Genomic DNA, 12,413 nt, shown 5'->3' on the forward strand with positions numbered 1-12,413 from the left:
TCAAGTTCAAAATCAAATACAAGGATTATACCTCACATTCCAAGTGTATACTGTCCGTTTGCTAGTATATCTGTGTTTAAGTGAAATAACAATAACATAAAGGGCCAAAATATGTCAACATACAGACAACCTGAAAGAGCCTAGAAAACATTCGCTTTAGTAGAAAAAAGTTTTTTTTCTTAAACAAATGAACATTGCTTTATTTTAGCTATATGATCAAATGTGAACTTTTAACCTGTTTGATTTAGCTATAGACGGTAATATGACTTCATTACGAAATGATGTGCAACTAAAAAGATCATTAAGGGACATTACGCAAATTTCCGTTTTTGCCGTACCACGATCGTTAGATTGTAGTCATATAGTGCCATATTACTCAGCAATCGACAGTAATGATTGGTTCGCTCCTATTTCGGAGGGGATGCAAGTAACAAGCGATACAAAATGAGCTTTTAAGGAACTCATTTCAATTTTCAGTTACTTTAAAACATATCATTTTACCCAAAGACGAATAAAGATCGCCTCGTTGTTTTTGTAACATAGGTTATTCACCCACTGTGTTGATGTACATCACTTTTATTAATTAGCAGTGCATTTGTTTTCTTCTAAGAATATTACTAATACAACATTAATCTCTTGTTTTCAGAACTGAAAAATGTATACCCCGAAACTGCGCAGGAAGGTTTCATATCGGGTTTTACTGATGCCATGTTGCCTTAATGTATTCATATCTGCACTTTCTCAAAAAGGCAGTTTAAACTTTGAGCAATTGCTAGTAAGCATTGCACACAACAAATTCCAAAAACACATATTTACTTGCATGCTTGTTTTCATTTTAGTGCTGCATATGTATATCGGGTACATAAGTAATATGCGCGGGGGCTTGTGTGTTGGCCTTAGTCATTGAAGTGCTATTTCCAATGATTAAAATCAACAAATTTCGCTAATTTATTGTCATAGCTGGTGTTGGCTGACATAAGCGTGAACAAGAATAGTGTGAACTGTAAATTACCTTTACGTGTTGTTAAAAACTTATGAACATTGAGGTTTAATTGTCTTATCTAAATTATGTCACAATGACACAGTTTCCATGTCTGCTGTACATGGGTTTATATTTATATATGTACACGTCTGTGCATTCACCGTATTTCATCAAAAATCAAAACTATCTATACACTTACATGATTTACACGATTTGAATACAGCTTTTAACTGAGATGGGCTTGTATTTATACCATGTCATATGTTATAACGTATGTCATTTAGTCACACGATCTCATTTATTGTTCCTAAATATCATTTTATATTCCGAGGTTGTTAAGAATATGTTTATATGTAGATTCCATGAAATAATTATATTCAGCAGAAACAAACTGCCAAAATAATGTTTATTTTTTTATGTTACATCATCGGTTAAGTGTTTATAAATAATAATTTTGAACAAACATTGTCAATAAAAATTATGGATGTTATATCTACAAACATTGTAGTGCTAAAAATATTTATGTACATGTACGATTTAAATGATAGTATATTGAAAACATTATTACAAATTTATTCTAAGACTGTATTTTAACCTATAATAATACCATGTCTACATAACTTTCTCATGGAAATAACTGTTAATTTGTTCTCCCGAACAAGTGTTACCTAAACATGTGCACAAATTAAAAATCCATTACAGGCGTAGTTCGGTCGTATATAACCAACTTTTCATTTATATTTCTTCATTAGAATTCAAATTAAGCTTACCGGGATATGAGTTGAGCTGTTGCGTTTCTTTAAACTAATAAATTTACAAATTTAACTTTACACTTACAAAGATAATAATTAATGGTAATGCTTAAACCAAAAAAAGAATGCAAAACATTTATATAAACTGTCGTTTCATTACGTTAACTTTGTCTTTCGCCGCGAGTATGTTGTTAATTGTTTGTTAACGTTGCGACACATTTGCTACATGCTATATTGATAACTTACAAGAATGCTTAATACGTTATACGTTGTATAACATAACTTCAACCTGCGATACGTAGCGGCACTTTTCCAAATCCGAGACGACATGTTTTGTTGTCTAAAAACAAATTAAACATTCGTGTTAAAGACATTATGTTGAACATTGCTATCATAAATTTGTTTGGTTGATTATTTGTTTTTAGTTCTGTTAAGAATCTGTAAGCAACATGTTAACAAGTTTTTTTTTCAATATTAAGGACCACCATTAAATGCAGTTATATTTGTCAAACATTACTTGTCACTGAATTTAGCTTACCAATGGCGACAGAAGTTTGTTAACTGACAGCAGTGATATGACTGCAGTGCTGTTGAAGACGAACAACAACAACAATACACGAACGAATGAACAAGCGGTCGAACAAACGAATGATTCGCGTTTTTAGAAAACTGGGCTTAATGCATGTGCGTTAAGTGTCGTCCCAGATTAGCCTGTGCAGTCCGGACAGGCTAATCAGGCACGACACTTTCCGCTTTAATGGTATTTTCCGTTTAAAGAAAGTCTCTTCTACACGAAAATCCAGTTAAGGCGGAAAGTGTCGTCCCTGATGAGCCTGTCCGGACTGCAGAGGCTAATCTGGGACTTCAGTTTACGCACATGCATTATGCCCAGTTTTCTCAGAACGCGATTCGAATAAACGAATAAATGAACAAATCAATACACCATTATACAAAACAAAACATGCCCACACAATCAACAGCAAACTCATGAATGGGCCGAGCGAAGAGCGTTTGAATATTTTGAAATGTATGATTCTAGTTTGAGTGACTGACATGTGTTGGGAAAATTGCATTAAATTAATGCGCCTTTTATACAACAACACAGGGAACACGCACGATAATGAAAAGCATTGACGAAGAACATATTAGGACGTATGGCCTGTTGTAAAATTTATTTTAGTGCCACTTAACGATATCTATCCGTCGGTTGACATATTCGATTGTGTTGAATAATTTAATTTATTTAGTTTTTTTCTTGAGCATATCAGTCTTATATACATTCAAAAAATGGCAAATATCTTGTTTTTTGTCGTATAAAAAGTATAATGTCTAAGCATTTTCGTTCAGCAAAGTAGGTTTAAATGTACTGATTATTGCGTCTTAGCTGTGCATATCCGAGTCTCTGGGAGATGGCTGTACAATAATCTTACAGGCACGGTTATGGTTAACCTAGATTTTAGTGAAGTGTGCTCCTAAACTAGCTTATGATATTATATTTAAATCGGAACAACCGCTTCAACCTCAAACGCACCAAATGCAATACACTTGTATTTAAATGATCGAATTTTGAACACTCGCTGTTTCTGGGCGATATACGTGTGTTAAAAAATTATATAGCATAAATAGTATAACAGGAAACTAGTTTCATAATCCAGCATCCAGCTATTTAACGTGAAAGTTACTTAGCGTAGCATATCATGCATGTGTGTGTACCAATTTTGGTATTGCGTATAATTGCAACATCAGCAGCGTTTCAAGAAAGGTTTTACATAGGAGTACATGAATTTAATTCATAAATAACACGGACAATAAATGCATGGTTGATGATGGTGGATACAACGACGGCTTTCCCAAAATACCCATACGAATAGTCTTGACATCGACATTGATTGATATCTTAAACGCGACACATCGCCCTGTTAGGATGTTGACATACATGTCCAGACTAAGTCAAATGCTCAACAGTAACTATCAAACGATACGTTAAACAGGAAATATTTTTGTTTTTATTCCTATTAAGTGTGGCACAGTATTATGCACAGATTGTTTACAGTATTATGTTTTTAATATATATTTAAATAGCGAATTGTTTCTATATAAAAAATTGACTTGTTTAAAATAATAAATGATGAAACAGGACTAGCCCATGTCAAAGAAGTAGTAACGAACTAAACTGGGGTCAACGCGTTCGAACGTTAAACGCAAAGCATATCATAGGGGGTTTAAACCGAAACATGGATCACCCAAACGTCTCAAACGATACTTATTTTATACCAAGCAATTCCAATTACACAAAAAGTACGTTTGCGTAAAGAATTATATAGGTCCTTACTTTACACAATATTAAAGATAAACAAATATGCATATATGGATACCTGTCAAGAAGCAAATTGAAACCAACAGATATGCAATTAACTTTTCTGGAATTCTGTGCAATCTCGTCAGCTATATGTACACGGTTTAACTCCACGAACATAATAGGGCGAGGTATTATCGCTGCTTGACATTTTGGGAATATGACCGATTGCCTGGACAATGCAATATAATACATACACTAGGGGATTAAACATAAAACTACAGCTAGAGTTTCACTTCTTTATATTAAATATAAGACAATGGTTAAAGCTAAGCTCACGACCTCGGAACGTTCAGTGCACGCATTGTGGGTTTAAAGCGGTTGTCATACATGTAAAACCAAACTCGAAGTCCAAAAATCAGCTGAATGCCCCATCTTGCAGTACTGAACTTTCATGCGAAGTGTTCTTAAATAAAACAAATATCACACATCTCAATTGATCAAAATCATATTTGTCCATAATAACAAATTTAAAAGCCGATAAATGTAGTTAATAGAGAATGAACATTATAATCAATAAAATAGACACTATTCAAAGTAAATGTTTAACTTCGTAAAGAAAAGAGAAATGGTCAACGTCGTTGATCAATGTGGGTATTATTGTTGAATCCTTTGAAATCATCCCTGTCAAGCAAAATTATACCAGGTTTGCAACATAGCAAGCCTAATAAAACAAATGTCATATTATGAAAAGTTCAAGCGCTTGTGGAAATTATTGAAGAATAAAATAATGGAACGTACACGTCATCAAGTTCAAAATCAAATACAAAGATTATGCCTCACATTCCAAGTGTATACTGTCCGTTTGCTATTATACCTGTGTTTAAGTGAAATAACAAGAACATAAAAGGCCAAAATATGTCAACATACAGACAACCTGAAAGAGCCAAGAAAACATTCGCTTTAGAAGAAAAAGATGGTTTTTTCTTAAACAAATGAACATTGCTTTATTTTAGCTATATGATCAAATGTGTACTTTTAACCTGTTTTATTTAGCTATAGACGGTAATATGACTTCATTACGAAATGATGTGCAACTAAAAAGATCATTAAGGGACATTACGCAAATTTCCGTTTTTGCCGTGCGATGATCGTGAGATTGTATTCATATAGTGACATATTACTCAGCAACCGACAGTAATGATTGGTTCGCTCCTATTTCGGAGGGGATGCAAGTAACAAGCTATACTAAATGAGCTTTTAAGGAACTCATTTTAATTTTCAGTTACTTTAAAACATATCATTTTACCCAAAGACGAATAAAGATCGCCTCGTTATTTTTGTTACATAGGTTATTCACCCACTGTGTTGATGTACATCACTTAAGTTAATTAGCAGTGCATTTGTTTTCTTCTAAGAATATTACTAATACAACATCAATCTCTTGTTTTCAGAACTGAAAAATGTATACCCTGAAACTGCTCTGGAAGGTTTCATATCGGGTTTTACTGATGCCATTTTGCCTTAATGTATTCATATCTGCACTTTCTCAAAACGGCAGTTTAAACTTTGAGCAAATGCTAGTAAGCATTGCACACAACAAATTCCAAAAACACATATTTACTGGCATGCTTGTTTTCATATTAGTGCTGCTTATCTATTTCGGGCACAGGCTAATCCGGCACGACACTTTCCGCTTTATGGTATTTTCCGTTGACAGAAAGTCTCTTCTACACGAAAATCCAGTTTAGGCGGAAAGTGTCGTCCCTGATTAGCCTGTCCGGACTGCACATGCTAATCTTGGACGTAACTTAACGCACATACATTAAGCCCAGTTTTCTAAAAACGCGACTCATTCGTTTGTTCGGGACTTTAGTTTCTGCACATGCATTATGCCCAGTTTTCTCAGAACGCGACTCGAATAAACGAATAACTTTACAAATTAATAAACCAAAAATTCAAAACAAAACATGCACACACAATCAAACAGCAAAAAAGTGTATAGGCCGAGCGAAGAGCAATTGAATATTTTGAAATATATGATTCTAGTTTGCTTAGTTTGAGTGACTGACATGTGCTAGGAAATTTGCACTAAATTAATGCGCCTTTTATGAAACAACACAGGGAACACGCACGATAATAAAAATATTGACGAAGAACATACTTCGGTGGTATGGCCTGTTGTAAAATGTATTTTAGTGCCACTTAACGATTCCTATCCGTCGATTGACATATTCGATTTTGTTGAATGATTTAATTTGGTTTGTTTTTATTCTTTAGCATTATCAGTCTTATATACATTCCCAAAATGGCAAATATATTGTTTTTAGTCGTATAAAAAGTAACATGTCTAAGCATTTTCGTTCGGCAAACAAGGTTTGAATGTACGGATTATTGCGTCTTAGCTGTGCATATCCGAGTCTCTGGAAGATGGCTGAAGAATAATCTTACTGCCACGGTTATGGTTGATTTTAGTGTAGTGTGCTCCTAAACTAGCTTTTAACATTATATTTACATCGGAACAACCGCTTCAACCTAAAACTCACTAAATGCAATACGCTTGTACTTAAATGATCGAATTTTGAACAAACGCTGTTTCTGGGCGATATACGTGTGTTAAAAAATTCTATAGCATGCATAGTATAATAAGAAACTAGTTTCATAATCCAGCACCCTGCTAGTTAACGTCCGTGTAAACTAGTAATATGAACCACATAAACTATTGCCTGGCATAAATGAACACAAATAGATCATTAATATGTCCGTAATGCGCACATTAAAACAAAGCACGTGATAGTGTATGCTTCCATAAATAATGATATTCAATCAAGTTTTAAACACAGCGTCGAGTAGTTTGAAATTATGCGAACATTATACATCGAGTTCCACCGCAAGATAGGTCGTTTATCTAATCATTCAATTGCAATACATCGGCTTGTTTCGAAACTTACATAAGATAGATCGAATCGTCAAGTTTTCACTTTCGCTTTCGATTTGATTACGTTTTTTTAATCAAATGTTCGTTATGAGTATATAGCCACAAAAGTAACGCACATTGATAACGGTGGTGACATATTTCGTGTTTGTTACAATTCATTAGGTTTATTGCACTCGATTTTATAAACATACGTGAGCTATATGTTGTTTTACAAAGTTAATTTCTTTGTCAGCAAGTTAAATGTATGTGCACACAATAGCTCAAAGCATTCAATAATCAAAGCGCTGAAGGCACTGAAGTTGTTCGCTGTTGTATAATCTTAGACGCAACTCAGTTTTCAAAATAATGTTATAGCTTTTTATATCGCAAGTTTGAAAAGTACACAACCCATTCACATTTATAAAGAGTGTGTCTTAAGGTAGTGCACCTCTAATGATTTCCCGCGATTTCTTCGAAGGTTGAAGAGCCTACTATTAGGTGCCGTAGCCTAGTGGTTAAGGCGATAGACTAGAAATCTTTTGGGATATTCCCGCGCAGGTTCGAATCCTGCCGACGACGTATACTTTTTTGCGACGCGTTTTATTTATTTTCTAACGTAATTTGATTTAATATGGCATATAAGCTATATTTATTGTTAAATATGATGCAATTTTTATGCACATTTTTCAATTATTAAAATTAAAACAACGTTATGGCGAAATTGGGTGATTTACTGTTGAAAATACGAACCATGCATGTTGCATTTTTATTTTTATTTCAAAAAGTAAACGGTAAATCTGTCTAGTTCTTGGTATTTTTGCTGTATATAGTGTTTCTATAAAAACTAAGTTTAAAATATGACTTAAATGATACTATTTTGAATTTTATGACACTTTGTTTTTAACCGACCCAATTTTTACTTGGCTGAAATCACTTAAATTTCATGGTGCTCTTCCATAGATAAAAATTTGTAAAAAATAAATGTCTGTAAAAGAATACTTATTTCATCTTGTTTAAACTTTAAACACCTTTACAGCATCTGTACACACCAACCGCATGCCCATATTTGGAAATTTGAATGAATTATGGAACTTTTATATACCCCAGGGGTGAAAATAAACTGGACAAAAGCCGAGCGTGGGGGTGGTTTTGAAAAAATCGGTATATTTTTTTAAAAAGCATGGAAAGCCTATCTACAAATTTGCATGTAGTTCAGTGAAATGATGCTGATTAAGAAAATAATTAATTAGATTATATTTGGATATGTGCCCATTAGAGGTGCACTACCTTAAAGCAAAGGTCGAGATGTGTTTGTTTTCAAATCATTAATAAAAAAGATAATGTAAGCTTCATTTTGGGAAAAAAGGACTTAATGCATATGCATTAATTGTCATCCCAGTACCAGACACTCTTTTTAAACGAAACACACCATAAAATCAGAAAGTGTCGTCCTTACTAAGCTTTTGCGCATGCAAAGGCTAATCAGTGTGCACAGGTTAATCTTATTTGACATGCATTAAGCCCCGTTTTCCCACAAAGCAGCCAATATGTACAGATTTCAATGATAAACACTAGACTGGCCAATGTCGTCTTACAAGTTGTTAAAACACTATTGATCATATATACAAACCGCAGTGTACCAGTGGTGAACTATACACAGGCAGATGCGGTGGTTATCGTTCTTTGCGTACATGTAATAGAGCAGACGGTCCTAGCATTCGTCGACTGCATAATTTTATTGCAGGTAGTGCAACAGGCAGTGGTTATCGCTCCTTGCGTAGCTAAGCGCATACTGACTTGCACAACTTGCTTTGTAACATTAGCTGTGAGCGAAATAAAAAATATGTACATTTCATCGCTACTTTTTACCTGCATCGAACCATTTTCCATTGCCGTATCATCTAAACAGTTGAAAATGTTGCATTGATTAATTAATAGATCGCTATCTAATGTTGCCAAACAGTGCAAGCCAGTAGACGAGCATGACTATTACCTTACACAGTTTGGCTTATTTGGCAATGTGAGTGTTACGAGATTGTTTTTAATGTAAGTCAATTCAATCTTTAAACATTGGTGTCGATGTTTGTCTGATTTAAATTTCAAGCCCTAACTTTCAAATTTGACGGTTTATTACACAATACATGAAGTCATTTCTAAAACAATTAATCTTTCGTCTTCTATTGCCCTGCTAATTAAGACGAAGCCAGCTTTAGACAGCCTTTAGTCTTGTAAACGAAATCGATTTCAAATCCAATATATCTAAAAATGATGTGTGTTTGGATGGATCAGTTCTAAAAGTAGTTAAATAACATGATTTAAAATCACTGGTCGGTGTATAATATATGCGCTGTAAAATGTTGAGGCTGCATTGATTAATGTTTATACGAAACATTGTATTATATATAAATGTACATTTTTAATGAAATCGACGATTGTATTCAGTAATGCCGAAATTAATCTTTTACAATATAGATCCTATTAAGAATGATGTTATGCATATGTATTTTCTTGAATGAGTATGCATTCAGCTAGTCAATAAGAAACTTGAACGAGTAACCCTGTGTTGGTATTCAAATTGCACCCTATTTTATTAAAGTATGCCAATGACAGATATAGAGAATAATAGGTTAGTGTTGATTATAGATCAGGTATATCATGCGAGGCTTAGAAAAAACAACACAAGCCTTGGCGAGTGCTTTTTCGTTTTCACATTTTATTCATATTGAATTGCAAATCTTAAAGTTTTATAACAATAATATAACATTAAGTTGTTATATACAAGGAACTTCATTTGTTTACAACGTAGCCTAACAACATAGCACGCGCGGTGGATAATACCAGAAATTTTATCAATGGGGCTTTAATCAACCGAATTCGCTGTAAAAGTGGGATAAACAACTATTGTCCATTGAACGTACTTTACTTTTTAAAATTAGATACTCATTAAGTCTGTAAACATGTTTAAGTTTCTATAATAATTATATACACAATACAGACATACACCTTAATATACTCCTATTTTATTAACGTATTCCATCGACAGACAACACAATTCGCCATTGAACGTAATTCATTTTTCGAAATTAGATACCAATGTTTGTAAACCAGTTAATGCTTTTATAATAATTATATAGACAATACAGAAATACACCTCAATGTTAAATAAATAATGTCGAGAACAGTAATCGAACAAATAATACTTCGGGCTCCTCTTGATTTATCAATAAATAGTAAAAGTTATATTACAAGGTTTATAGTATGGCTTTTTGTTGCCTAATTTGACCACAATATTAAACATAAAATGTCGCACGGGCATAACATGGTCTAGTATTTAACCAGATGGGATAATCATGTGGTGTTCAAGATGGCGATTTGCCCCTCTGTTAACTGCCACAGAAGATTGGAAAGTGCGTCTATGTATTTCGTTTAGACGTAGGGCATGTTAAAACCAACACTGAATCAGAGTGTATCATTCATCTGTTGTAACTGCTAAGTAACATAGAATCTCGCGAATAAAAGCTAACGAGGCGAACACCAAAATAATGGAAAATATGTTCTTAGTCCTATCTGTATAGCATTTTTATCGACATGTTCCTTTTTGGATTATTGAAATGTAGAATTGTTTACACATGATATACTGTCAAGGAATCACTCAATACTAAAGGTATAAATATTACTAATGTTACTAATGATATTTGCGGTTTATAATGTCTGTATTGGGACAACATTATTAACTATAAACCTGCATGTACATAAAACACAAAGTATAATGCATCAGTTGGTTGAATAATCGACTTCTATAAAATCTTTTCAGAGTTTCAGACACTGTGAAAGGCGTAAATGTATAATTTGCTTTATAAGGTTATTTCCGTTATGTGCCTACCAATCGGAAAGTGATTTTCTTTTAACTATAATTTAAGACACGCTACTGTGACCATCCCAACTACTAAATATCGTGTAATTCAAACCGCAATTTTAAATGATACGTAGGTTACCGAAGCATAAATGACGGGAAAGCACCGTTTTTAATTTACTTTTTTTTTCAAATTACAATGTCATGTTGCCATTTCACTAGAGGTTTAGTCTTAGTTGTATGTCAACAATACTCAATATGTTTTTGATTTGAGAAAACTTAAATAATAATAAGAATGTAATTATCGATATTTTAGTATTAAAATATTCGATGATTGACGCAATAATGATAATCAAATTACGTGTGAAATAATAGACAATAACGTCATTTATTCAAAATATCAAATGGGGCGGCATTTTTTAAATATGTTTGTCACAAGAAAAACAATATTAGACCTCTTAAACCTCTTAAAACGGCATAACAATTTGTCATACATTCATATATGACGTCAATTATGGTTTATATGTGAAGGCATGTGAAACGGGATAATGGTATTGGTTACTTAAAAACATATTGTACATATGTTCGAAAACAAGTATGTATACTAAAACGTAATTTGCATGCATTTATGTGTTTCGACAGACAGACAATTTTATTGGCGAATACAATCAGTACATAGCCATATAAACATAGCAAATATTTCAATTAAATAGCATGTCAAGGAAATGTGATTGGCATAATTGTTATTATAATTCCGGAGAATGTTCTTAACAAATTTGATGTGAGATAAATATTTGGATTCTATGTATTTCAAAAACAATATGCATATTAGATTAATTATAACTACAACTTATAAATGACAGTTAACCATTCCTAAAATCAAATACAATCAATGGCAGAAAATGCATATAGTTTGGCAATAACAGACAGACAGACAGTTTATTTTGACTTGACTTGTACAATGTACATTATCAACAACACATTAGAAAACAGTACAATGTCAATAACAGTGGGGTTCAATATCAGAAATTATATATAACACATAATTCTGAAATTATATATTACAAACACATTTTTAAATATACACTTAAAAGACCCAGCAAAAAATGTGATGTTATTGATTCATATTAATTAAGTCGATTCTATGCTTATTTGCGAAATAAATATACTTAGACAGTCCGATGAGTTCTGACTTGTTGGTTGTTTTAACTAGCTGGATGAATTTGAACATACTCGGCCTATTATAATAATATCTTTTTAAAAATCGAATGCGTAATTCTGTATAGCAATTACAAATAATGATAAAGTGGAATTCATCCTCAATATCGCGGCTGTTGCACAGTAAGCATGTCCTGTCCTCTCTCGGAAGTCTATCAGAACCGTAGCGACCCGTTTCTATTCTTAAGCCATTTGATGATAATCGAATACGAGACAAGGAGCGGCGGTAAGTCTTATTAAATAGTTTATCGAGATAAATTGCTGGTTCAAACGAATCTGTTAAATAGATATATAAATGGTTTAATAAAGCACTAGTGACGATATCGGCTCTAAGTTTCTGCAAAAAACAATCGATTGTTCTACGTTTAAACATTTGCACAAAATCGTTAGGGCTA

Source organism: Dreissena polymorpha, chromosome 11, assembly GCF_020536995.1.
Source record: "Dreissena polymorpha isolate Duluth1 chromosome 11, UMN_Dpol_1.0, whole genome shotgun sequence".
Classification (NCBI taxonomy): Eukaryota; Metazoa; Mollusca; class Bivalvia; order Myida; family Dreissenidae; genus Dreissena; species Dreissena polymorpha.